This window comes from Thamnophis sirtalis, unplaced genomic scaffold (genome assembly GCF_051295495.1).
Source record: "Thamnophis sirtalis isolate CommonGarterSnake01/CBP01778 unplaced genomic scaffold, rThaSir2_p1.2 scaffold_2, whole genome shotgun sequence".
Lineage (NCBI taxonomy): Eukaryota > Metazoa > Chordata > Lepidosauria > Squamata > Natricidae > Thamnophis > Thamnophis sirtalis.
The window spans coordinates 131492956-131517465 of record NW_028261382.1 but is presented as its reverse complement, the minus strand read 5'-3'; the positions used below and the strand labels follow the sequence as shown (position 1 = coordinate 131517465).

At 36.6% G+C, this 24510-nt stretch overlaps 1 long non-coding RNA gene across 4 annotated transcripts in view; it reads left to right on the top strand.

Moving 5' to 3' along the window:
- LOC106537873 (uncharacterized) overlaps nucleotides 1-24510 on the top strand; it is a 191634-nt gene that overhangs the window by 126746 nt on the left and 40378 nt on the right. For 3 of the 4 annotated variants that reach the window (XR_015695621.1, XR_015695619.1, XR_015695618.1), the window contains exon 3: nucleotides 7856-7972. The exons of the other annotated variant lie outside the window; for it this stretch is intronic. This is a non-coding gene — a long non-coding RNA (uncharacterized LOC106537873). The remainder of the gene's footprint in view (nucleotides 1-7855; nucleotides 7973-24510) is intronic. 4 annotated transcript variants of the gene reach the window in all.

The window sequence follows — 24510 nt, the reverse complement described above, 5'->3', positions numbered from 1 at the left end:
TCTCTCCCTCCCGATTTTACTTACGCTCAAACTTGAAGCACGCACACGTCCCTTGGGTCTCTCCCTCCCGATTTTACTTATGCTCAAACTTGAAGCACGCACACGTCCCTTGGGTCTCTCCTTCCCGATTTTACTTACGCTCAAACTTGAAGCATGCACACGTCCCTTGGTATCCTTCCCCTGGAGTGGGGAGGGAATGGGGATTTCATAGTATCCTTCCCCTGGAGTGGGGAGGAAATGGGGATTTCATAGTATCCTTCCCCTGGAGTGGGGAGGATTTGGGGATTTCATAGTATCCTTCCCCTGGAGTGGGGAGGATTTGGGGATTTCATAGTATCCTTCCCCTGGAATGGGGAGGAATTGGGGATTTTGCAGTATCCTACCCCTGGAGTGGGGAGGAAATGTGGATTTCATAGTATCCTTCCCCTGGAGTGGGGAGGGAATGTGGATTTCATAGTATCCTTCCCCTGGAGTGGGGAGGAATTGGGGATTTTGCAGTATCCTACCCCTGGAGTGGGGAGGATTTGGGGATTTCATAGTATCCTTCCCCTGGAGTGGGGAGGGAATGGGGATATCAAAGCATTTTAAACTATACCTTATAACCTTCCAAATGGAATAATAATAATAATATAACAATGGCAAAGAAAAAGAATAATTATGCTTTATATTTTTACTGTCATTTATTATCTTACAGGCAGGCAGGCTAGGAAACGGAATGAACGAGTGGCCAGGCAGGCTAGGAAACGGAATGCAGGCAGGGGGGGAAACGAAATGAACGAGTGGCCAGGCAGGCTAGGAAAAGGAATGCAGGCAGGGGGGGAAACGGAATGAAGGAGTGGCCAGGCAGGCTAGGAAACGGAATGCAGGCAGGGGGGGAAACGGAATGAAGGAGTGGCCAGGCAGGCTAGGAAACGGAATGCAGGCAGGGGGGGAAACGGAATGAATGAGTGGCCAGGCAGGCTAGGAAACGGAATGCAGGCAGGGGGGGGAACGGAATGAAGGAGTGGCCAGGCAGGCTAGGAAACGGAATGCAGGCAGGGGGGGAAACGGAATGAAGGAGTGGCCAGGCAGGCTAGGAAACGGAATGCAGGCAGGGGGGGAAATGGAATGAACGAGTGGCCAGGCAGGCTAGGAAACGGAATGCAGGCAGGGGGGGAAACGGAATGAACGAGTGGCCAGGCAGGCTAGGAAACGGAATGCAGGCAGGGGGGGGAAATGAAATGAACGAGTGGCCAGGCAGGCTAGGAAACGGAATGCAGGCAGGGGGGGGAAATGTTGCAAAAAAAAATGTGCGGCTTATAACCCGGTGCGCTTTATATATGAAAAAAGTTTGAAAAATTAACGTTAACTGATACTGCGGCTTATAATCCGGTGCGCCTTATGGTCGTGAAAATATGGTATATATATAGCTGATAAGGAGTCGAGCTCTGTAGCTCAATGGTTAACACATCTGCCTTAGAGGCAATAGAGCACAGGTTCGAATCCCAGTAAGGGTGTGGCTAGCTGATGAGAGCTAAATAGCTTGAAATAGATCTATACTAGTCTCCCTTTATTTATTTATCAGCATAAATATAATAAATGTAACAAAAAGGCAACAGTAAAAAATATTGGGTTTCTGTCTGGATGGTCTCTTGTGACGAGCCGAAGACAGAGAGTGGAAGTGTGACCTTCCTCCCATATTTGGGCATACCAGGGGTTGTGACTCTAAATATATACCTCTCACCCTGGCTGGCTGATAAGGAGTCGAGCTCTGTAGCTCAATGGTTAACACATCTGCCTTAGAGGCAATAGAGCACAGGTTCGAATCCCAGTAAGGGTGTGGCTAGCTGATGAGAGCTAAATAGCTTGAAATAGATCTATACTAGTCTCCCTTTATTTATTTATCAGCATAAATATAACATATATATATATATATATATGTGTGTGTGTGTGTGTGTGTGTGTGTGTGTGTGTGTGTGTCCGTCCGTCCTAGGGTAGAGCTGAAAGGCTAAAGGGAAGTAGTATGCTCCCTCCCATATTTGGCATACCAGGTGTTTTAACATAACACTTAATTATTTCCTTGGCTCAGCTGATAAGGGAAGAGAGCTTGTGGCTTAGAGGCTAATACAACTGCAACTGTAAAAACAGCACAGGTTCAAATCCCAAGTGCCTGTCAGTCTGGATTCTGAAGTCCCACAAGATCTTGACTTTCTCATTCTCTAAAACCTTCTCAACCTGATGTTCCCAGTAGTTTTTGCTGTACTCAAATCCAAACTTTTGGCACAATTTCCAGTGAATGATCTTAGCAACATGGTCATGGTGCTGTAGGTAGTCAGTTTGCAAAATTTTGCTGCACCCACTGATCAAGTGGTCGACTGTCTCATCTTTCTCATTACAGAGGCGACATTTGCTGTTGGTAGTAACATGTTGAATTTTTGCCTTCATGTAATTTGTGGCTAAGGCTTGTTCTTGAGCTGCCGAAATAAAACCTTCTGTTTCTTTTTTCAGTGCTCCTGATCTTAACCAGTTCCAAGTTAGCTTTTGGTCAGCTTTGCCTTCAATACTTTTCAAGTATTGGCTATGCATAGCTTTGTTTTTCAAATTTTCAGCTCGCTTCTCAATTACTTCTTTCTTATATTCAGCTTTTGACTTAGTTGTCTTTAAAAGGCTTCCTTTATTTACTTCCTTAATCATTGGTTCTTCACTTTTCTGAATGTAATCATTCAAGCTGTGTTTTTCTTCTTTCACAATCTGTTTTATTTGTAGGAGTCCTCAACCACCTTCTGCTCTTGGTAGATGATATTATTATACAATTGTATCACAGCGGCCAGTTGTTTCGCCAGATTTGGCATTGGTTACTAGTCGGGCCCCACCCAGGGGCCTAGGACATCGTAACGTATTTTCGTAATATGCGTGCAGATCCAAGCAGTGCGGCTTTTTGCATTTGACTGATAGTGATTTTGTCAATTTTTAACTGTTTTAAATGTAATTCCAGTGCTTTTGGAATAGCACCCAGTGTGCCAATTACCACTGGAATTACCACTGCTGGTTTGTGCCATAATTGTTGAATTTCTATTTTTAAGTCCTGGTATTTCGTGATTTTTTCATATTCCTTCTTGTCGACCCTGCTATCACCTGGTATTGCGATGTCTATGATTATAACCTTATTTTTCTCAACCAGTGTGATATCTGGTGTATTATGCGCCAGATTATTATTAGCATTAGCATTAGCGTTAGTAGTATGCTAGTTGGATTCAGTACTATTGATTTTGTTATGAAGCCAGTATGGTAAGATTGGTATCCTAAAAGCATAGACAATTCACTTTGTGACAGTATTCAATAAATGAGACAATTACAATGGAATTTGATTTATTTATTTTTATTCACTTAAGAATGCTTTCACATGAGACTTTGCAATTCTCAGAATTGTCTTGATTCAGATGCTGCTGCCTTGTTTGAAGGGTTGAATAGACTCTTTTTTTTACTACTGGCCTATCTGAAAACAAAGCAAAATTGTGCTCCTTGCCCCCATCCTGTTGCATCCTGTAGGTGATCCACTCTCCAAATAAAAAAGCAATATCGAAAGGGGATTTTGTTACAAAGTTTGGCAACTGTGCTGGCATTATATTTACAGAGTTTAAAACAAACATCAATATTGCCTTAAAATAGTATCAAACAATGCAGTCTACATTGCTAATTCAATAGCCCACTAATTTGTTCTATTGTTACCTGTAGAGCAGATCTTGTGGTTTATGTTAGTAGTTACCAAGTTGGAGACTTTTAGTAACTGGAAATCAACTAGAGTTAATTCTTGATTCATTTTTAGAATACTATATACCACATTTTTGTTAGTAAAATAAATAAATCTGCAATGCTGAAGTATAATCAACGGAGAAGCTGCCTTTTGTGACTGGGAGTGCCAAGAAGAAAGCATGGAACAAGTCTGAAGGTCTATGCCCTTTGACTTTCAATTGGATGGGGAGCAGGTGAATCTTGTTGGCTTTAACATTACGGAAACTTCCTATTAACAATGGCTGAAGATATGTTTGAGAAAAAGAAAGTGGACAAGCATTGGTAACATCTGCTATATAGGAAAGTTCAATTTTGTTGCTGTCAATGCATGAAATGGGAAATTGTGTCTCTGTTTGATAATGGAACCTACTGAAACTATCCTTAAAATAGTTGTGGCGTAGGGTTGACATGCCTGTTGATTGAAATATACATATGTGTGTGTGTGTGTGTCTGTGTCTGTGTCTGTGTCTGTGTGTGTCTATCATCTATCTATCTATCTATCTATCTATCTATCTATCTATCTATCTATCATCTCACAAATGGTAGAAATAAAATCGACTATATATATGCACAGGCATTTCCAACATCAGTGCTCAAAATCATAAATTTGATAGCATTCAGACCTTTCAGGAGTTTATTCCTGTATGTGAAAGTTATTAACTGATGTCATTGCTAGTGGCAAAACATTTCAAGTATTCTTTAAATCAAAACACTTGCCCACCGTTAGTGAAAAACTATACATTAAAACCTTGCAATCAAATCCACTCACCCACTGTAATGCACACCATAGCACTATATTCAGTATTAGATTCCACTTTTTTGTTTTCCCTAAAGGCTGGTATTAATGGCATCAGCAGAATGATACCATGACAGTAACTGGTATCAATAATAAGTTGGTTATTGGTTCATATTTTTACAGCCTATTTTAATTCTTACAAAAAGGATTCAGATAATCTTTGTGTTCTACCCTGTCGGCCTTTAGTTAAGGATAAAATTATTTTATGTCAATTTTTTAGGAATGTTTGAGGAAACTGGAATGACTTATAAATTTAATCTGATCTAGAAAAGAATAAAGTTTAATAATAATAAAGTTTATGTATTGTTTTGAGTGGCGCATCAGTTTGAGGTAGTAGTTAAGGCATCAGATTAGAAATCAGGATACCAGCAATTCTACTCAAAGCCAACTGGGTGATATTGTAATGGTCACTTCTCTTAGCCCCTAAGAGAAGCAGTGACAAACCTCTTCTGAAAATCTTAGCAACAAAACTGCAGGGACTTGGCAATGCAGTTATCAGGAATCAAGACTGACTCAAAGGCACAAACCAAATAAAAAATGTTCTGCATACAAGATTGATTGGTTACATGCCATCAAGTCATTTTTGCCCCTATCAACCACATGGCTAGATATTTTTCTAAATAACAAACTACTCATAACCTGGCCTTTCAGTACTTCAAACAATCCTGGTCATCCTTTTCTTTTTTTCCTTCTATCTTTCCCAGCATTATAGCCGTTTCCAGAGAGCTAGATCTTTGCCTAATGTCTGAAGTTGGACAATACGAGACTTAGCCACTCTAGTGGTCTTATTGTAAAAATGAAGTAGCAACCACTTTCTGAGGACATAAATCATGAGCTCACATCCCTTCCACCACAAATTCAATCACTCTGTTTTCCTGCTGCGGTTTGAAACTAGAGCTGTTTCTAATGCTCCTTCAGGCTGGAGTCCTTTACTTTCTTACAGGCCACCTCCAGCGAGTGATTGGGTGCTTTATACAGAGGCTACCTAGGAGTTTTCAAATTGCAAACTTTCATTGATATGAAGAAACCTGTCCCCAACTCCAACCTAAAATGTCACAGACATCAAGAGAAGGCAGGAAAGAGTGTGAGGCTGATGGGATACCTCAGCTGAGCAAAGTGGAGAGGTGTGTAGGGTCAAAGAGCCCCTGGAGGGAAGAGAGTTGCTGAGGTGAAGAGTCATCTGCTACACCTGAATGTCAGCTTAGGAGGGTTGGAAGACATCTGGATTAGTTCCAATAAGTCCGAAGGGTACAAGGAACATAATTTTTTTGCTCTATCACACCTTTGTTTGGAGGAAGGGACACAATATCCTCATACAGACGGGAGGTTGAACAACTAGCCTTGTGGTGCAACCAGAACAATATTGAACTAAATACACTAAAAACTGTAGAAATGGTGGTAGATTTTAGGAGAAACCCTCCTATACTACCACCTCTTACAATACTAGACAACACAGTATCAACAGTAGAGACCTTCAAGTTTCTAGGTTCTATCATATCTCAAGACTTAAAATGGACACTTAACATCAAAAATGTCATCAAAAAAGCACAACAAAGAATGTTCTTTCTGTTCTGTGCCAACTCAGAAAGCTCAAGCTGCCCAAAGAACTGCTGCTCTACAGAGGAATTATTGAGTCTGTCATGTGCACCTCTATAACTGTCTAGTTTGGCTCTGCCAACACTGAACTACGTTGCATTTGCAGAGCATGCTCAGGAAAGTCACATGTATATTCATGAAAATGGATGGAGCTTTGATTGCATTTTCATAACTCTCAACTTACTTTCTTTTACTTTTTATCCTACTCTCTGAACACCCCTGACAGATCTAAAAGTTTTTGTGAATCAGGGTTATGACTGAGGAATGAAAAATCTTAGGATCATGTGAATTCACTTTCTCCACTTATTTGTGCAACTCATGCTTCCCAGGCTGCCTTTCCTCCCACTCTTTTCCAACATTGTTACTTCAATCTTAGAGACTTGAAGGTTTTAGAACTTTCTCTGAAGGTAGAAAAGGAGATCTAAAATCAGTCACAACTCTGTTTTTAAATGTGGAAATGGATTTCTGACTTCTGCCCCCGCAATGGAATCTACTCTGTAAAAAAAAAAAAAGTAAATGATGTATTTGTGGAAAAGAGATAGTTTTTAATGGAAATTAGTTTGAATTTTGCCTGTTGAGGTGTATTTATTGGATGTACTATTCATATTTGGATGTTTACCTTTGTCTGTTATGTATTAAGAATTTTTGTTTAAAACCAAGTACTTATCAATTATCTGTTACAGTTTTGCTCCCACCAAGAGAAAGAAGAAGTGGGATTGTGACAGGAGGAATTTTCGGAGAGTAATTTTTCCTTACTTTCAACTTATATGGTTGGCAATATGTATTGCATTTCTTTCCACTGAAGTGTTACATAATTGAAAAATGGGGCAACGATCAATATACAATACACAGCTTGCTTCTCACAAGACTTGTGAAAGTTTAACGTTTTTTTAACATCTCAACTGAAGTTCTTGCTAGTTGTTCTACATGACAATTACACCACAGATTTTTGAAGCATCTCATTGATTTATAAAACATGTATTCTTAACAGAGAGTAATTAATTGGAAAAGAATTGTCTGTGTTTGTAAGATTTGACCTTGACGTTGCTTTTGTGGGTATCCAAGCAATTATTCCAGAACGCTAAGATGGAATACAGTAGCAAGAAATAAAAAAAAAGAAATAGTTGACAATTGTAGCTTAACAGTATTACTTGGCAGGGTACTTTTAATGAGGGAAGCCATACAATAATTAAATCCTGACATATAATTATGAAAAATATCAGGTAACAAGTCCACTACACAGTATAAAAATAAGAAAAGACATTTTCTGAAAATTTGCCTGATGCTCTGTCATCTGAGACCGTTTTTTATGAGTGCAGGGTGAAGGTCAAGGAGGTATCTCAACTCCATCAATCCTTTGGACAGTTACAAATGACCTTTCACTTTCCATAAGACATTCAATATTCTGAATTGGAGGGATGCATTTTTCTGTGTTTAGAAAATGGCAAAAATGAAACCTTTCAGGCTGCATAAGGTATCTTTACATCTAAATCTTTTCAGCCGCTCATTCATTCCTGATTGGTATTAGAATATACTGTCATATATCACGCACAGCGATACCAAATTTCTTTCTCTTTTTATTTTTATGAATCCATATATAATAAATGCTATGCATTTGTATATATCTGTGTATATAATTTTCCATAAAGTAAGCAGGATGCTCTTTTCTTCTTTCCATCTTTTCAGCCAAAGAAGGACCTTTATATATCTAAACTCAAGTTTCTCAGTCCCATTATGGCTTTCCTTGTGGAAGAATGAGCTGCTGAGGAAAAGGCAAAAACATTTTCATGATGTCACCACTTCAGCCTTGTAAGTAACATGACTGTGTATCTTCAACCTCTAGACTTTTAAGATGCCTATGCTACTATACTGGGTTTCTATACACTTCAGAAAAACAAGCTTTTTGGAATGATTTACTAACATTTTTTTTAACCTGTTAAGTGTTGCAAATGTATCACACTGAGAAGAAGCAAGCTGGCCAGTTCTGGGCTGCAAAAACTAGATTAACTCAAACTTTTTTCTGCTATCTGGTGCTCATTCATATGTTTACAAGTCAGACCTGGTAGCTAGAATCTTCAGTCGATCATGCTTAGAGTTTTGTTTGAGGAAGACTTGTTTCCTGCATTTCAGCAGTGATGTAATCAAATAGTAGATTAATCTCTCTTCCCACCATGTGATCTCCCAATAGCTTATATCTTCAGGAACTATGAATATACATTACAGTAGTCACATGTTAGAATGATCAGATGAATTCCCCACCAAGTGCCCAAATCACTGCTCAGTGTGCAATTTCTCCTGCACCTCATCAGATTTTGACAGTAATTTTGGTGATCAAATTATCATTTCATCTTATGAAATATTCATAAAAAAATAACCGTAGTGGCATTGGTCATAAAATAACACAGGAAGATGATCTTATGCCACATATGCTGATATTTGTATTCTCTAAGGATGCGCTTGTATTCTCATCTGGCTTGGTTTCTGTTAACTCTGTACATCAAACAGCATTTTAAGCTAATTCATTGTTTGTGAAAAGAGAAACTGTCTAAATGATATTTTTACCATTTTCTGTCTATGAAAGATTGTGTTGACCCATTAGAAATATCTTAATAGATTTGTTATTAATAGCTTAATTTTATATGGAAGGTCAACAATTATTTGCTTTCTTCTTCTTAGTAGTTCTGAAAACAGTCTTAATGCACCTCTTTATAATCATAGACAACTCTCATCTGAGATTGCAACTTAAGTTCAGGGAGAATTTGTTCCTTTGCTCTTTTTTAAAAAAAAAAACTACATTTGTTCAAAAATATATGCATGGATTTATTTCAAAACACAGGGTTTTTCCTATATAAAAATTATATTAACTACATAGTCAATTTGCTGTTACTTCTATAGCTAGAATTTTTGAACAGATGCTGAAATACTTAGTTCTAATAGTTTATTTTAAAAAATGCTATGGTTTTAGAATCCAGTTCTTATATTGTAGTAAGTAAATCCTTGTAGTAGAATAATGTTATTTTTAGAATAATGTTACTTTAGATCAGTGCTTAACTGAATTAAAGATACATATATATGGACAATTTATGGATCCAATATTCAAGTGGCTTCTCCTTATTATATCAATGGAAGAAACTAATACATATAAAGTTCCATTTTGCTTCAATTTTTCCCCATTATGGTATTTATTGTATGAGATTTGCAGGAGTCATTATAAGATATTACCATGGATGTAAATATACAAACTAAGAATAATTCATTTTGCATACTCGTGTGGCATAAATCTAACAATCTGAATTGAAAATAATGTCCCACTCAGTTCAGGAATGTTTACTCTGTGGTAAATTAGGTTTAGAATTAAAGGTACAATTAGCAGATAAGTTTAGAAGTACAATCATACTTATGCAGGTTGATTGCAGGTATGTAGGAACTGTAGTAAACATAAGATGAATTAGTTCAGAGTTATAGAACAGGCTTTGAGACTGTACACAATCTTTAATAGTTTTATTACTGAATAATAATCTAGGCATATTACATTTAAATGTATTTAGTTACTTTTACATTAAATTAAATCCTATGTAGTTTTTCTCTCGGCCTAGTCCATACCTTTATTCTACATTGCCTACTTTGGGAATTGTAAACTGTGGCATACTATCATGTTTTCCCAAAAATAAAACAGGATCTTATTTTCTTTTGATCCCCAAAATAAGTGCTTGGCTTTATTTTCCGGGAGGTCTTATTATTTTTGAGGTGCAGGAGGCGGCGAGCGTGGTCAACTCATAGCTGCTGCTGTGTTGCAATATTTTTTGGGGAGGGCTTATTTTAGCGCAGGTGCTCAAAAGCCCGATTGGGCTTATTATCCGGGGAGGTTTTATTTTCGGGAAAACAGGGTACCTGGAAGTCAAGAGTGGTCAGCTGCAAAAAAAAAAGTTGCTTATGCTTGAATTAATGGAATAAAGTAATGAATGTTCCTTGGGCTGCATTCTTCTTACCAAGTAGAATTCATTTCAGTTCCCAAAACTAAGAGAACATACTGTACATGTTTAATATGAGTATGATTTCAAATATTTATTTTTGTATGTGTCCTAAGAAATTCTTCTTTTAGGGAGAAATTATAACTCAAAGTTATTATGCATACTTTGCATGGTGAAAATTTTGGATACAGTAATCAAGATCTTCAGTTAGATCTAGACCTCTTCATAGAAAGAGAAACCCTCCTCCGAGGAAAATGATATTATGCCCTCTTAGAAGGATAGATATAAATGGCTGGAATCTTGGTGGCTGAAATGCATGAACACCTTTAATTATTGGATCATTAAGAAGACGCTGCTGCTTGCCTGTGAATGTTAACCCTTTTTATAATATTTGAAGACAGATAGTCCTCAACTTACAACAGTTAATTTAGTGATAGTTCAAAGTTACAACATTGAAAAAAGTGACAATTTTTCACACTTACAACCATGCACCACCCCATTGATCACCTGATCAAAATTCAGACCCATGACAACTGACTAATATTTATGATGATTGCAGTGTCCCAGGGTCATGTGATCATCTTTTGTAACCTTCTGACATGCAAAGTCAATGGGGAAACTTAATACTTGTTATTAACAACTGCAATAATTCAATTAACTGTGGCAAGAAGGGTTATAAACTGGGACAAAACTCACTTAACAAATATCTCACTTAGCAACAGAAATCTTTGGCTCAGTTGTGGTCATAAGTTGAGAGCTTCCTGTGGAACTTCTCTCTCTCTTTTCTTCCCATGGTTAATAATATTTTTTCATTCCTCTCTAGTTTCTCTCTCTCTCTCTCTCTCTCTGTGTGTGTGTGTGTGTATATACACATAGTATACACACACACAAACACACAAATGTACATATTCATACACATTCATTCGCATATATATCATAGAAAGAAATTTCTGCAATTAATTTAAACTGGAATTGGCAAACATAAATTCACAAAATTAGAAAGATGCACATGGCATAGTATTTATGCTTTGAATTCACGGCATGTCCCAAATAATCAAACAGTCTACGTTACATTTAAACCACATGTTCTACATTTATAATAAGATGTTTCAAACTAAAGGTGTATTTGGAATCAAATCTAAAACATTATGCATATTCCAAGCAGCTTCCTATTTTCTTATCAGTTCTGGAAACTATGATGTTGGTAGGCTTTATAATGGAACAATATGCAGCAATATTGATGTGCGCTGTTGTCTCAGTTTTTATTCTTTTATTATTTCTCAAAATCTTTCTTTCTTTCTTTCTTTCTTTCTTTCTTTCTTTCTTTCTGTGAATCATCAGGTAGGCAACGAAGTACTGCTCTGTATGTCAAATTCTGAAAAAATATGGTCTTAAAAACATTTAGCGAATAGCGAGATAATAATGTCAAGTTAAAGGAATGCCATTCTGAGCCTTTCTTTGGTTTGATGTTGGAGAGCCATTTCTCTGAAACGATATAGGGTTTCCTGCCTAGGCAGTGGGTTGGACTAGAAGACCTCCAAGGTCCCTTCCAACTCTGCTATTGTATTGTATTGTATTGATCTCACCAGGGCTACTGTGAATAGTTACATAGCTTCTCAGATTGATTTCTAAAACCAGCAGATAACTAATGGTAAGATTTGTTGGGTATTTTTTAAATAATGATCGGTGGACATGTTTAAAGGAAATAGAGTAATGATAATATTGGCTTTAAAAACTAGACTGCTGCATATCCTTCATCTGGGTCATATTTAAAGATAAGAAAAGATCCACCGAAAGCCAAATGTAACTTTCCTGAAAAAGAAAGCAGGATTGCTATTTGTTCATATTTCATTAAAAAAAAGGGAACATTAAGAAAACTAATGCATGAATAAGAAACTAGTTACTTATATCCTATTGGGGCCTGTCTGCCTGCTGCTTAGCTTCCCTGCCATAGCCTTCATCATGCTACATGGGGAAAAATGTGCTGCTTCTACAACAAACAATGTACTACATTTATTTCCTGGCAACCTCTGCAATTTTTGTGATAGGGGAAACTGGAGATGGGAGGGATAATCCCCTCTATGGGTATTTCAAACCACACAAATGTTATTTTGTGACGGGTAATTAGTTTTTTTTATTGTGGGGGAACTTCCTTTGGAAAGCAGAATGAGAGATCAACGATGCACCTGAAGAACAGGCTTCGTTGAGTATTTTCATGAAACCTTAAGCAACATATTAACCAAGCTGATAGAGAGCTGAGATTAAGTAAACTGATGTGATTGTATCTGTTGCCACCATGGCGATAGTAATAGCCAATTGTTGTTGGTGTTTTATGTATTGGAATTTTTAATGCTATCACCTGCCCATTATCACCATGTGTGAGTTGGGCAGCCATATAAATTTGTTAAATAAACTCCATTACCATGTCCTATATATATGCTTCTGCTCTGTGCTCTCAGTTCCATACCTCACTGTTCTGAGTGGTTTTTCTCATATTCCTTTGTCTATAAATAATGTTATTCTGGCAATCACGTGTGCTTAGAGAATGTGGGGGATTGAATGCACTTCAGTAGTCCTTTTCAGACATTGACCTGAATTCATGAGGAAGAAGTAGGATGCTTGTGTGTGCACAGGAAGGAGTATGTATGTATGTATGTATGTATGTATGTATGTATGTATGTTGGTGTTGTTGTATTCGAGTCTTTTCCCATGTAAGATTGAGATTGTCTTGGCAACGTTTCAGCGAGGTCTCACTCACCATCTTCAGGCTGGGTTTGGGGGTTAAAGCATGGTTGGAGCTGCCGTCTTTCTATAAATCTTGGTGTGTGTGTGTGTGGAGTGCTGCCTTTATTTCAGTAAGTGGAATGATTGATTGTATGTTTGTATCATGAATGGTAGATTGGTACTGATTGGTGCTGGCTATGTGTCCGTTGTTATTTTGTGTTGCAACAGCCTGCGTGGTGGATGGGGCTTGTTTGTTGACTAGGGCTGGTTTCCAGATGTCTGGTAGGTGGGAGGTATCATCACATTTATTCATGTTGTGGGGGTGTTTCTCTATTTTGATAGCTTCCATAATTATTCTCTTGTTGAAGTATTCAGTTTTGGAGATTAACCTGGTTCCTTCCAACAAGATCAGCATACCTACACCTGTGAAAATCTACGAAAACAAGTGTGTGTGTATGTGTGTGCGTGCACACACACATATAATGTTGTTCAATATCAACTAACATTGATAAAAATTGTACATGTTATATGTACACATTGACTTCACTTTCTTAACTACATAAAAGCTATACCACACTGAACAGCATAGAAGTAAGACATGCCAATTTATGAAGTGCTAATTAATATTTCATTCTCTGAGTGCCAGTTTTGCTATCTAGCTTATAAAGCAAGGCATTCAAATGAAAAGTGGCATTTTAATGAAGTTACATGTGTTAATGTGGGACCTATGCCAGTATGCAAAATCAACAGGAGCCAGGCCAAGATGGCTTATTTAACTGATCACAGAACATTTATGTTGGCACATCTCCTTTATGATCGACATGGCGGTTGTTATTATAATAACATTGTCATGTGGAAATTTGCTTCAAATAATAGATACTTCATCCAAATTAAAAGAATCCGCATACATATACAGACATTCATGTAAACTCACATGCACACATAGGCAAAGTTTATTTAGGGAAAATATTTTAAATAGTCAAATGGGAATAGAATTGCAGCTATGTTTTGTGACATTAATGTTTTGCTTTTGTCCTTTCTGATGTATTCATTACCCATCCTTTCTTCATTGAATTAAGAATGCCTGATTTGATGCCCTTGCATTTTATCCTGATGAAAATCCTATGAAATTGGATGCTCTGAATCTCTATGTAACTCTGAGGAGAAAATCTAAACCCAGCCCATATGGAAACACATACCTCAATTATCTGGCTTTATAAGGTTTAAATCTTAATTTGGCATAGAACAAAACATAAGTAATCCTATAGCAATTGTAAGGGGGCTCCAGTTTGATGGGTGGGGACAAATGTTTTGAAAATATGTTATGAATATTCAAGAAAAGAAAAGCATTCAATTGCCAGAATATACTGTTATATTTTCTAAAATAACATAGAGGTCATATTTTGAAATTCGTCTTTCTGGACAATTTAAAATTAGGTAAGTCAGGGATGTCATCAAAAGAGGTTTTCTTGGGCACACTGATATTCCATGTTTCAGTTTAGAGACCCAAGGCATATAATATATCCATTCTTTTGAGGACTTGATTGAGCATCTTCCAGAATTGTCAATTAAGCATTCTTTGCTCCACTATTACTATTTCCGGTTAATGAGACTAAATATATACTTTACAATATAAGGAAGCATTGAAATAGAAAATGTGTGTATTCTTCATTATTCACTTATCTCTGGCAACTACTTGTTCCTGTCATTGCTAACACTCATAGGACTGTCCTGTATTACATGAAACATTTAGATAATTCAGCTGCATTATAAGATTGAAGAGAATTCTTATGCAGCATCCATCTGTCTTTCTGTCTATCTGTCTAGCTATCTAGCTATCATCCAGTTTTGGTTACCACACTACAATAAAAGATGTTGAGACTTTGGGAAAAGTGCAGGAAAAAGCAATTAAAGGCTTTTAAAGGATTAAAAGAAACTAAAGGATAATTAAAGGCCTGGAGAGTAAAACATATGAAGAAGGATGTAGGAACTGGGTATGGCTAGTCTAGAGAAAAGAAGGACTAGGGGTGACATGATAGAAGTATTCCAGTGTTTGAGGGACTGCCACAGAGAAGAGGGGGTCAACTTATTTTCCAAAACACAAGAAAGCAAGACAAGAAATAATGGATGGAAACTAAGCAAAGAGAGAAGCAACCTGAAATTAAGGAGAAACTTCTTAACACAGAGGACAATTAACCAGTGGAATAGCTTGCCTTCAGAAGCTGTGACTGCTTCATCATTGGAGTTTTTTAAGAAGAGACTAGACACAACCACTTGTCTCAAATTGTATAGGGTCTCCTGCTTGAGCAGGAGGTTGGACGAGAAGAACTCTAAGGTGTCTTCCAGGTCTATTCTGATTGAAATCTATGTTTATATAATTAACAGGAAATAGATTCATGGTAATTTTAATATTATATTGTAAGGTTAAAATCATCACCATCAATAAAAAAGGAAATTATATACTAAAAATAATTTTATAAAACATGACCAGATTCATTGAAAGTCTGCTGCCAACCATCCTACTTAGAATACAGCCAAGAAATTTTGAATTCATAATGTGGCAGCGGTATGACAAGCTGAAACTATATGAGTTATCGTTTTAATTCTTGAATTATATTCCTATAATAAGAAAATTGTCATTTAGTTATTTATTTAATCAAATTGATATAGCCTTCCATTCCCCAAAGGGAACTCTGAACAGGGTACAACAATAAATAAAACAGCCAATAACTGGTAAAACTGGTAAAAATATAAAAAGTCACATAGTAAATACCATCAAAACAAAAATACTAACCCTAGGCGAGGGTAAGATTAAAAATGGCTCCCTCAGCAATAGACCCATCAGGACAGATCTCCAATCTTCTTAGAGCCCCAGGCCTGGCAGCATAACCAGATCTTGAGACCTTACTATAAGTGAAAAGGGATGGAGCTAATTTTAAATCTTATTTCAGGGGGAATAAAGTTCCGTAAGGCAGGTGCCACAGCAGAGAAAACACTTTCTCCTGAGACCCACCAGATGTAATTCCCTAGCTAATAGCATGTCTTCCCTGCAAGATACTATGAGGTGGCTGATATAACCATGGAATGATGGCCCCTCAGATAACCCAGCTATTAAAGACTTTAAAGATTAAAACCAATACCTTGAACTGGATCCAGGAAAAAAACTGGCAACCAATTGCAATAGCATTGCTCCCAACAATTTGGGTTCTCATTTTACCCACCTTGGAAGGATGAAAGGCTGAGTCAATCTTGAGCCTGGTGAGATTTGAACTTCCAAATTGCAAGCAGTTGGCAGTCAGCAAAAGTAGCCTGCAGTACTGCACTCTAACCACTGCGCTACTGTGGCTCAATACAGTCTATGGAGCTGAGGTAAAATGCACTGCCTTAGGACTGCATATAACTGCCTGCATTGCCTCATTCTACACCAGCTGAAATATCTCATTAGTCTTTAGGAGCAGCCCTATGTAGAGGCATTGTAGTAGTCCAGTCTGGAAGTGACCAAAGTGTGAGTGACTGTAAGCAGGCCAAGCGAATCCAGTAATAGATGTAGCTGGCACATTAGTTGAAACCGTGCAAAAAGTTTCCTAGCCACTTGATTATAAACCAGGAGTTGATAAGCAAGCAGGAGTCTAGAGGTATCTCCAGATTGCACACACTCTTTTGTTTGAACAAAAACACTTGTTACCAGTTAACCTCAGTTTAATATCAAAGGAAACTAATTTCATATTGCTTCAAACAAACTTCTGCATCAATATTTTTCAATTTCAGCAATTTGTGTGAACTTCAACTCTTAGAATTCCCCAGCCAATGTATGGTCTAATAATTAAGAGACCAGGTTAGAAAGTGTAGACTCTCTCTTTCTCTCTTCCTGTGTGTGTATTTGTATATACACACATACTTCTTTCAACTACCTAAAAATGGACTACTGGCTTTGGAGCCTCAAATGGACCCTCCAAAAATATCCAAGCTATGATGCAACTCAGAAGAAGTTATGGCATCAGGGTTCCATCATTTGAGTAACAAGTGCTTGAGTTGCATAAGTTGTCAAGAAGCACTCCAAGATAGACCCCAATGTGTCTTAATTCTACAAACATTCTAAAAAGAGACTATTCAGAATGAATGTGATCCAATATTTGTAAATTTCGGTTTACCCACGAATGTTAAATTTGTTTGTCTGTTTGTGTTCATTCAGTATTCTGGCTTTTCATAGAGGATTTCAAGGTGGCATACATAATACTCTTCTGTCCCCATCAGAGGTGGTATTCAGCAATTGCTGACCAATTCTGGAGAACTGGGAGTGGAACTTTTGAGTAGTTCGTAGAACTGGTAAATACCACCTCTGATTGGCCCCGTCCCCATCTATTCTCTGCCTCCTGAGTCCCAACTGATCGGGAGGGAATGGAGATTTTGCAGTAATCTTCCCCTGGAGTGGGGAGGGAATGGAGATTTTACAATATCCTTTCCCTGCCACGCCCACCAAGCTATGCCATGCCCACCAAGCCACACCCACAGAACCAGTAGTAAAATTTTGAATCCCACCACTGGTCCCCGTCCCTCTCCCCCACAAAAAACCACCAAGCCTCTAAAGTACATCAGCTAGTGAGCATTGGCAACTAAACTTCTATATCATATTAGCTCTCTCTAATAAGTAATATTATTACAATATGGAAACCATTCTCTGTACAAACAATATTTACCATAATTTCAGTAGTTAGATAAATCTCAAAATGAGCTGGAAAAGGTGCAGAATTCTGAAGTTCCAGGCTCCAGACAGTAACGGAAGCTAGAATAAATCCCTAATAATGAGCCTGAAATTGTGGGAAGTTAAATTCACCTTTCATAACAGATAATTGTGATTTGTATAATATGAATATCTCAAGATGCCCCTGCCACAGAAACATATTCAATATCCTGAACAATTCATTTAAAATACTGTGATGAAATAAACATGCAAGGACCTCTCAAAATGTAAATCAACCATGGAGTTATATTAATCTTAATTGCATTTATCTTATTCTGAATACTCCAAGGAATTCTATACCATCTGTCAAGATCTTCTTTCATTTGTATCAAAACAGGATATGTTCAAATTTGCTACTGATAAAGTTTCCTGGGAATTGTTCTACCAAGATAAACAAGGGAATTGTAATGCAGTCTAAAAAGTCTCTTTCTTATTACCTTGAATAGACACATACAAAAAGAGTAGTGAAAATATAATTTAATGAAAGTTTTAGGACACAGAATCCCATCAATACACCAGATAACATTGTGGAAAAGAATAAGAAGAACAGAACTCCAATTATTATAATTTTTGTCATTGACTATTTTTTAAAATAATAAGATTGTATTCTCTGAAGTAAAATACATGAGATTGTAATGACAAAATGAAGGAGAGTTGTGGCTGGTGACCCAATTCCAAAGCCGCCTTCGTGGTTTTACATATTTATATTTCATGATTAGCATCTTTATATTTCAGTATTTGAATCATATCTCTTGTACATGTCCTATTATCTCAATAACAATACAAAACAAAATAGTAAGACTGAGCTCTTTATATAAAAGGCCATCTCAAATAAGACAAAATGTTTAGACTAGATTGGGATTTACTACAGAGGTGACAATTTACTATGAACTTGCCCTATTGTTTTCTTTGCATCTATTTGTATTTTTGTATTGGTTTTTAGCTTTTAATATGGTCAAATGGCTATTATCAATAAAGTTTATATTCTATTTTTAAAAATGCTTTGGTTGTGTTCTCTTTCCACATCTAATCCATATACTTCCCACTCCCACTCTTGATGCTATGCGATAGTGACTGTTTAGTTGGTGGGATCATTAGTTTTTGCTGTTCAGGCACATGCACCTTTTCATATAATTTCATTCCTAGAAACACTGCATCATTGCTTGGAGATTATTTCTCTGTGATCTACGCCCTTAATTCTTCAGATCTGTGCTCCATTTCAACTTGGAAGAATAATTTGATAATGGGAAAAGAGCAATAAAATTGACTGCAATGGCAGTCAGGGTGGTATCTCTTCCTCCACTTACAATCAGTGGCAGACCAAGTGCAATTAAATTCACCAGGTATTTGGGGGGAAATTATTTTCCTCTTCTTTCATCCCTTTAAACAGAGAGAACAGTATCAACTTTTTTTAAGCAACAGCAAAATGGGAAATGACTGGAATGAAATATATAAAAAACCATTTACTGTTTAACACCTAAATGTTATCCTCATTCTTTTTTTGCTATACTTAGGACAGAAAGTTCTAAGTATGTTATTTCCTGAAGGCTGCTTTCAATGTTAACAAAAGAGGGGGGAAATTAAAAGTTTTGTAATTAAATTTATTTTTAAGTAAGTCCAAGCAGTGTATTGTGGGCTCAGTGACTAAGAGCTTTGATCAGAAAGCTTGGCAGTTTGGCGTTTCGAATCTCTAGCACTGCGTAATAGAGTGAGCTTCCACTATTTGTCCCACCTTTTGCCATGTAGCAGTTCGAAAGCATCTAAAAATGCAAGTAGAAAAATAGGAACCACCTTTGGTAGGAAGGTAACAGCGTTCCGTGTGCCTTCAGTGTTTAGTCATGTCGGCCACGTGACCACAGAGACATCTTCGGACAGCACTGGCTCTTTTGGCTTTGAAATGGAGATGAGCACCACTCCCTAGAGTTGGGAATGACTAACACATATGTGCGTGGGGAACCTTTACCTTTATGCAACATATTGCTTCTTTTGATTTCTGAAGACATTCTTGTGGTCTGTATAGCTGTTTTTTTATAGAAATAAAGCTTTCAGGACAAATTTATTACACATTCAATGCAGCAAACTTCAAAGATTACCTCTGGAGTTTGGAACAATAAGCTTTTCAGTATAATTTTAACTAGAGATAATTAAAGAAAACGATGATTTTGACATTTTCTCTTTTGCAAGGAAGAATAGATTCTGACATAGTCCACTTTGGAATGACTGAAGATTTGTATGATGCTCAGTGTCAGCTTTCTCAGATAAACCAGACAGAAAACACAACTAGATGGGCTATATCTATGTTATGGTAAGCTTACATTAATAGAATACTGCAAGTTTGAAAGAACAAACTTCCCACTTTTAACTGCTAGATCCATTAGGGTAGGTCCTTCCTAAAGTCCCCCCCCCCGGGTTCCTGCTTCTCTTGTCTGATGATTTCCTAGGCAGCATCTCTCCCCTTTCCTCAAGGTTATCTATGCATTCCATTACATTAGTTCAATTCTGACCATTAAAGAAAGTGCTAGTGGAAGGAAATAAATAAATGAATGAATGAGTGAATGAATAAGTAAATAAATACATGAATAAAGAGTACATAGATAAGTACAGAGAAGAAAAGCCAACTCTGATTTTCATACACAAATCTGATATTTCTCTTTGGATAAATAATAAAATTTAAAATAATAAACCTTCTCATTTAAATAAAACCTCAACTCTATGTATTATAAAACCTAAGTTCACAAACAAGAGCCATGTTAATCTGTTGCAGCCAAAAATCAAAAGGAGTCTATAGCATCACCCCATACCTTTATTTTGGCATAAAATAATTGTGGCCAATTCTATACCGGCTGATGCTGGAAGTATCATTCTCAGCTGACATGAATGCCAAAAAGGCAAAAAGGAAATGATTGAATCAAATGTCGTAACATGCAAAACGGTCTGAATAATGTCTGAACTACATCAATCTTAGCAATAATATTACTGTATTATTGAAATACTAATATTCATAATATTACCAATAAATTTTGGTAGGTATAATATTAGCCGTAATTATTGGTAGAAATATTGCTAGCAATAATATCAGTATTACTTTTTTAAAAAAAAATAAAGGGACATTTGTTAAATGTCTGTGTGCAGAGATGTATATGGCATTTTGTAGATTTATCAAAATATGAATGTATTGGAATGAGCTGATGTTACGTATTTTCATTAATGCCTGAAAATGTTCTACTGTCAGGCCTGCAAGCTATATTTTCTGTTGGACTTCAGGCCTGCCACACTTTTTACTATTTATTTTCTATTGTGGAAAATGGGAGGTGGGATTATACGGAGTTGGGTGATATGTAGCCATAATAACATTCTTTCTAGAAAGCCAAGGTCATCCGTTGTCCCTGCACCTGGGCGGAAGTGGATGGGTGGAAACTGCTAACATGGCAGTGGAAGATTGGACCATGTGATAGACTTGTGGATGTGGGGGCAAAATCTTCAACTTTCAACTGGGTGGGAAAACGTAAGCTTTCAGATTCAGGTTTTCCCAGATGTGCCAACATGGCTGTCTTAATAAATTGGAACTTTGGGGACTCCTTTGCCTCGGATTCTGATTTACTTATGGATGCTATTTGGAACCCTGACAATTACATATCTCTTGGCATGCATTGCATACCAAATGCTGTCAAGTTTTAATTGTTAAAAAATCAAGAAAATGAAGGAAGCATACAGTGTAATATAAATGTCTACAGAGCTATGTGAATAGTAGGCAAAATAGTAATGGTGATGATAATGATGAAAAAATAAGAAAAAAGCAGAGAGCAAAAAGATTGATGAAATCATGCTGAGAAATGAACCAGCAACTAGAGCATGAATAGAAGATTCATATAAAACAGGTATTATATACTTCAGTGAGAACTCAAAGAGATTATTGTAATACTTTCTGCTCTGGTTATTTATCACAGCAAAATATAGTTTTATTTATTTGTTAAATCTAAGAGTTCTCAAAATGTTAATAAGAAAGAAGTAGTTATTTCAACTATAATTTTTCCAACTAATAAAATATTAATTCAATCAAACCATATTTTAACAAATGAAACAAAATGGTTTAAATCATTAGTTTAACTTATTTTAATTAATTTAATTAATTTAAAATTAACCTAATGCTATTTGAATCTCATACTACACTTACCAGCACAATTCCACAAATCCAATTATTTTGGATTATTTTGCTCTGATGTATATAGTTATCTTCAGAATTATAAGGAGCCAGAAAACTTTTCACAGTGCCAACATAGGCTTTATTGTAATATTTAGGCAACTATATAAAGCAGCTCTGAGCTCCTGATTGCATTAATGCCTTGATTTAAAAAAAATCTACATTTGGCTTCTTCCTATTTTGTAAAATACATGAAAGCTGTAGTGTAAATCCCATGAAGCTTAATAATTCAAAATGCAAAAGGAAAAAAGGGTACAATCTTAGCCCTATCCAATGTATGTGATGTAGATCTGCATATTTCACATTATTAAACTGAGATGCAGCTCCCGGCTATCAAATATTGCCCCCTATCTATGTAGGTTGAATAAAAGTATAAAATAAATAATAAAAGGATATGTCAATTCAAGTTGGCAAATACAGATTATTCTCGATTTACAAAGTTCATTTAGTGACCATTCAAAGTTACTATGGCATTGAAAAAAGGGACTTATGACCATTTTTCATACAACTGTTGTAGTATGCCCAAGATCACATGATTAGTATTCAGATGTTTGGCAACTGACTCATATTTATGAAGGTTGCAGTATCCTGGGGTTATTTGGTCCCCTTTTGCAAACCTCTCACTAGCAAAATCAATGGGGAAGCCAGTTTCACTTAAGAACTGTGTTACTAATTTCACAACTGCAGTGATTCACTTAACAATTGTAGTAAGAAATGTCGTAAAATGGGACAAAATTTACTTAACAAATGTTTCACTTGCAAACAGAAATGTTAGGCTTAGCAATGATCATAGGTCTATCAGGATTACTGTATATTTAATATTCCTGCCTTCCCCACAACAACAACCCTGTTAGGTGGATTGTTTTGGCTTTCATGGTGGATCACTGAGATATCAGTGTAATATAATATATAGATGACCGGATTGTGGCTTTCAAGAAAAACCCTAAGTCATTGGTCTTTAGAGGACTACAAATGCCCATCATAGTATTGTTAGTGGTTTGCCTTGAGAGTACCAAAATAAAAATATATTTTAAGAATATAAATAAGATCTTGCTAAATTACTAAGCTTCCTGAAATTTTCAGTTCAATTTTGATAGTTTAGGCATTTTCAGTCAAAATATAATGCAATTGTGGATAGGACTATTGCTCAAATTTTCGTATGGTTTCAGGAAAGAATTGAATATGCAATTCAATAATCCCCATGGGCTCCCATGGGCATTGCATCGGCAGTCTCATCTTAATCAGTGTTTCAAAAAAGCTTTCTATGATAATGGAGTGGCATGCATTACAAAAATGTTGGGAAATGCTGCCCTAGAAGATGGGTGTCAAACTCACAACATCATGTCTTCATGTGATGTATCATATTTTTCCCCTTTGCGGAGCTTGGGTGGGCGTGGCCTGTGTGTAACACAACAGGCCTGCAGGCTGCCAGTTTGACACCCTTGCCCTAGATAAAGGCCGCAGTAACTTTAGTTCATCATAGCCTATGAAATAAAAAGAATTAGTTTGTCAGTCTCTATAAGAACTTGCTTCTGGGCTGCAAGTTGAATAAAGTTTGAATTTCAGATCAAAGAGCAATTATGATCAGAGAGCCAAAGTTGCTAACATAGACTAGGATAGCCATATTAATCTTGCCAGATATACATAGTTGCAAACATCAGCTTTAGTATGAAATTAACTTTAAAAATCAACTTGGATGGAATGGGTGCAGTCACATTCTGACAGTACTAGTGTACTTGACTAATTTATGCTATTGTAGAAAATTGTGATGCCTTGCTACTTTACAATTTCATAATCTGCTTTAGTGAACTTCACCTGACTCTCTCAGCTAATACATCCTAAATCCCCATTTGATGTAGCTTGCATTTGATCCCTTGGAAGTAGAATTTTTCTAAATGCTTTAAAGACTATACTACCATAGTAGCTATAATCACTTCCTATGCATATAATTCAAAACTAGCTGCCTTCCCTGTGGGTTCCTTGTTAGAACATTTGGATATGTTTACTAAATATTGTACTCTCCTCGAAAATCATCTCCTTTTTGCATTTGACTTCTTTCACTACCACATCTTTGTCTCCCTTGCATTTCTCTAACCAGACTACACACCTACTCTTAACTGTTGGGTTTTCTGAAACTTGATTTCTGCAAGATTGCTTAGTGGCTCTTCCAACTAGCCTATAGACTTTACCCTATACATAGTAAACTGTAGTGATAGTTCAACACCTTTTGATTAGTGTTGCTAGAGGCTCTGTAATAATTAATCAGAAGATATTTTGTACTGTGAATTTCACATGTATAGTTAGTAAATTCTATTCCACAGTCAAAATTAGAACTTAGTATACATCTGCTTTGCATCATCATGACCAATTCTCTCCAAGGATTTCTCGAGTTGTAAAATATCCAAAGATTTTAAAGTCTGAAAAACATAAGTATTTTCTTTCTTTCTTTCTTTCTTTCTTTCTTTCTTTCTTTCTTTCTTTCTTTCTTTCTTTCTTTCTTTCTTTCTTTCTTTCTTTCTTTCTTTCTTTCTTTCTTTCTTTCCTTCCTTCCTTCCTTCCTTCTTCCCTTCCTTCCTCCTTCCCTCCTACCCCTCCCCTCTTTCTTTCTTTCTTTCTTTCTTTCTTTCTTTCTTTCTTTCTTTCTTTCTTTCTTTCTTTCTTTCTTTCTTTCTTTCTTTCTCACATTTCCAATAAAACAAAAAACAAAACA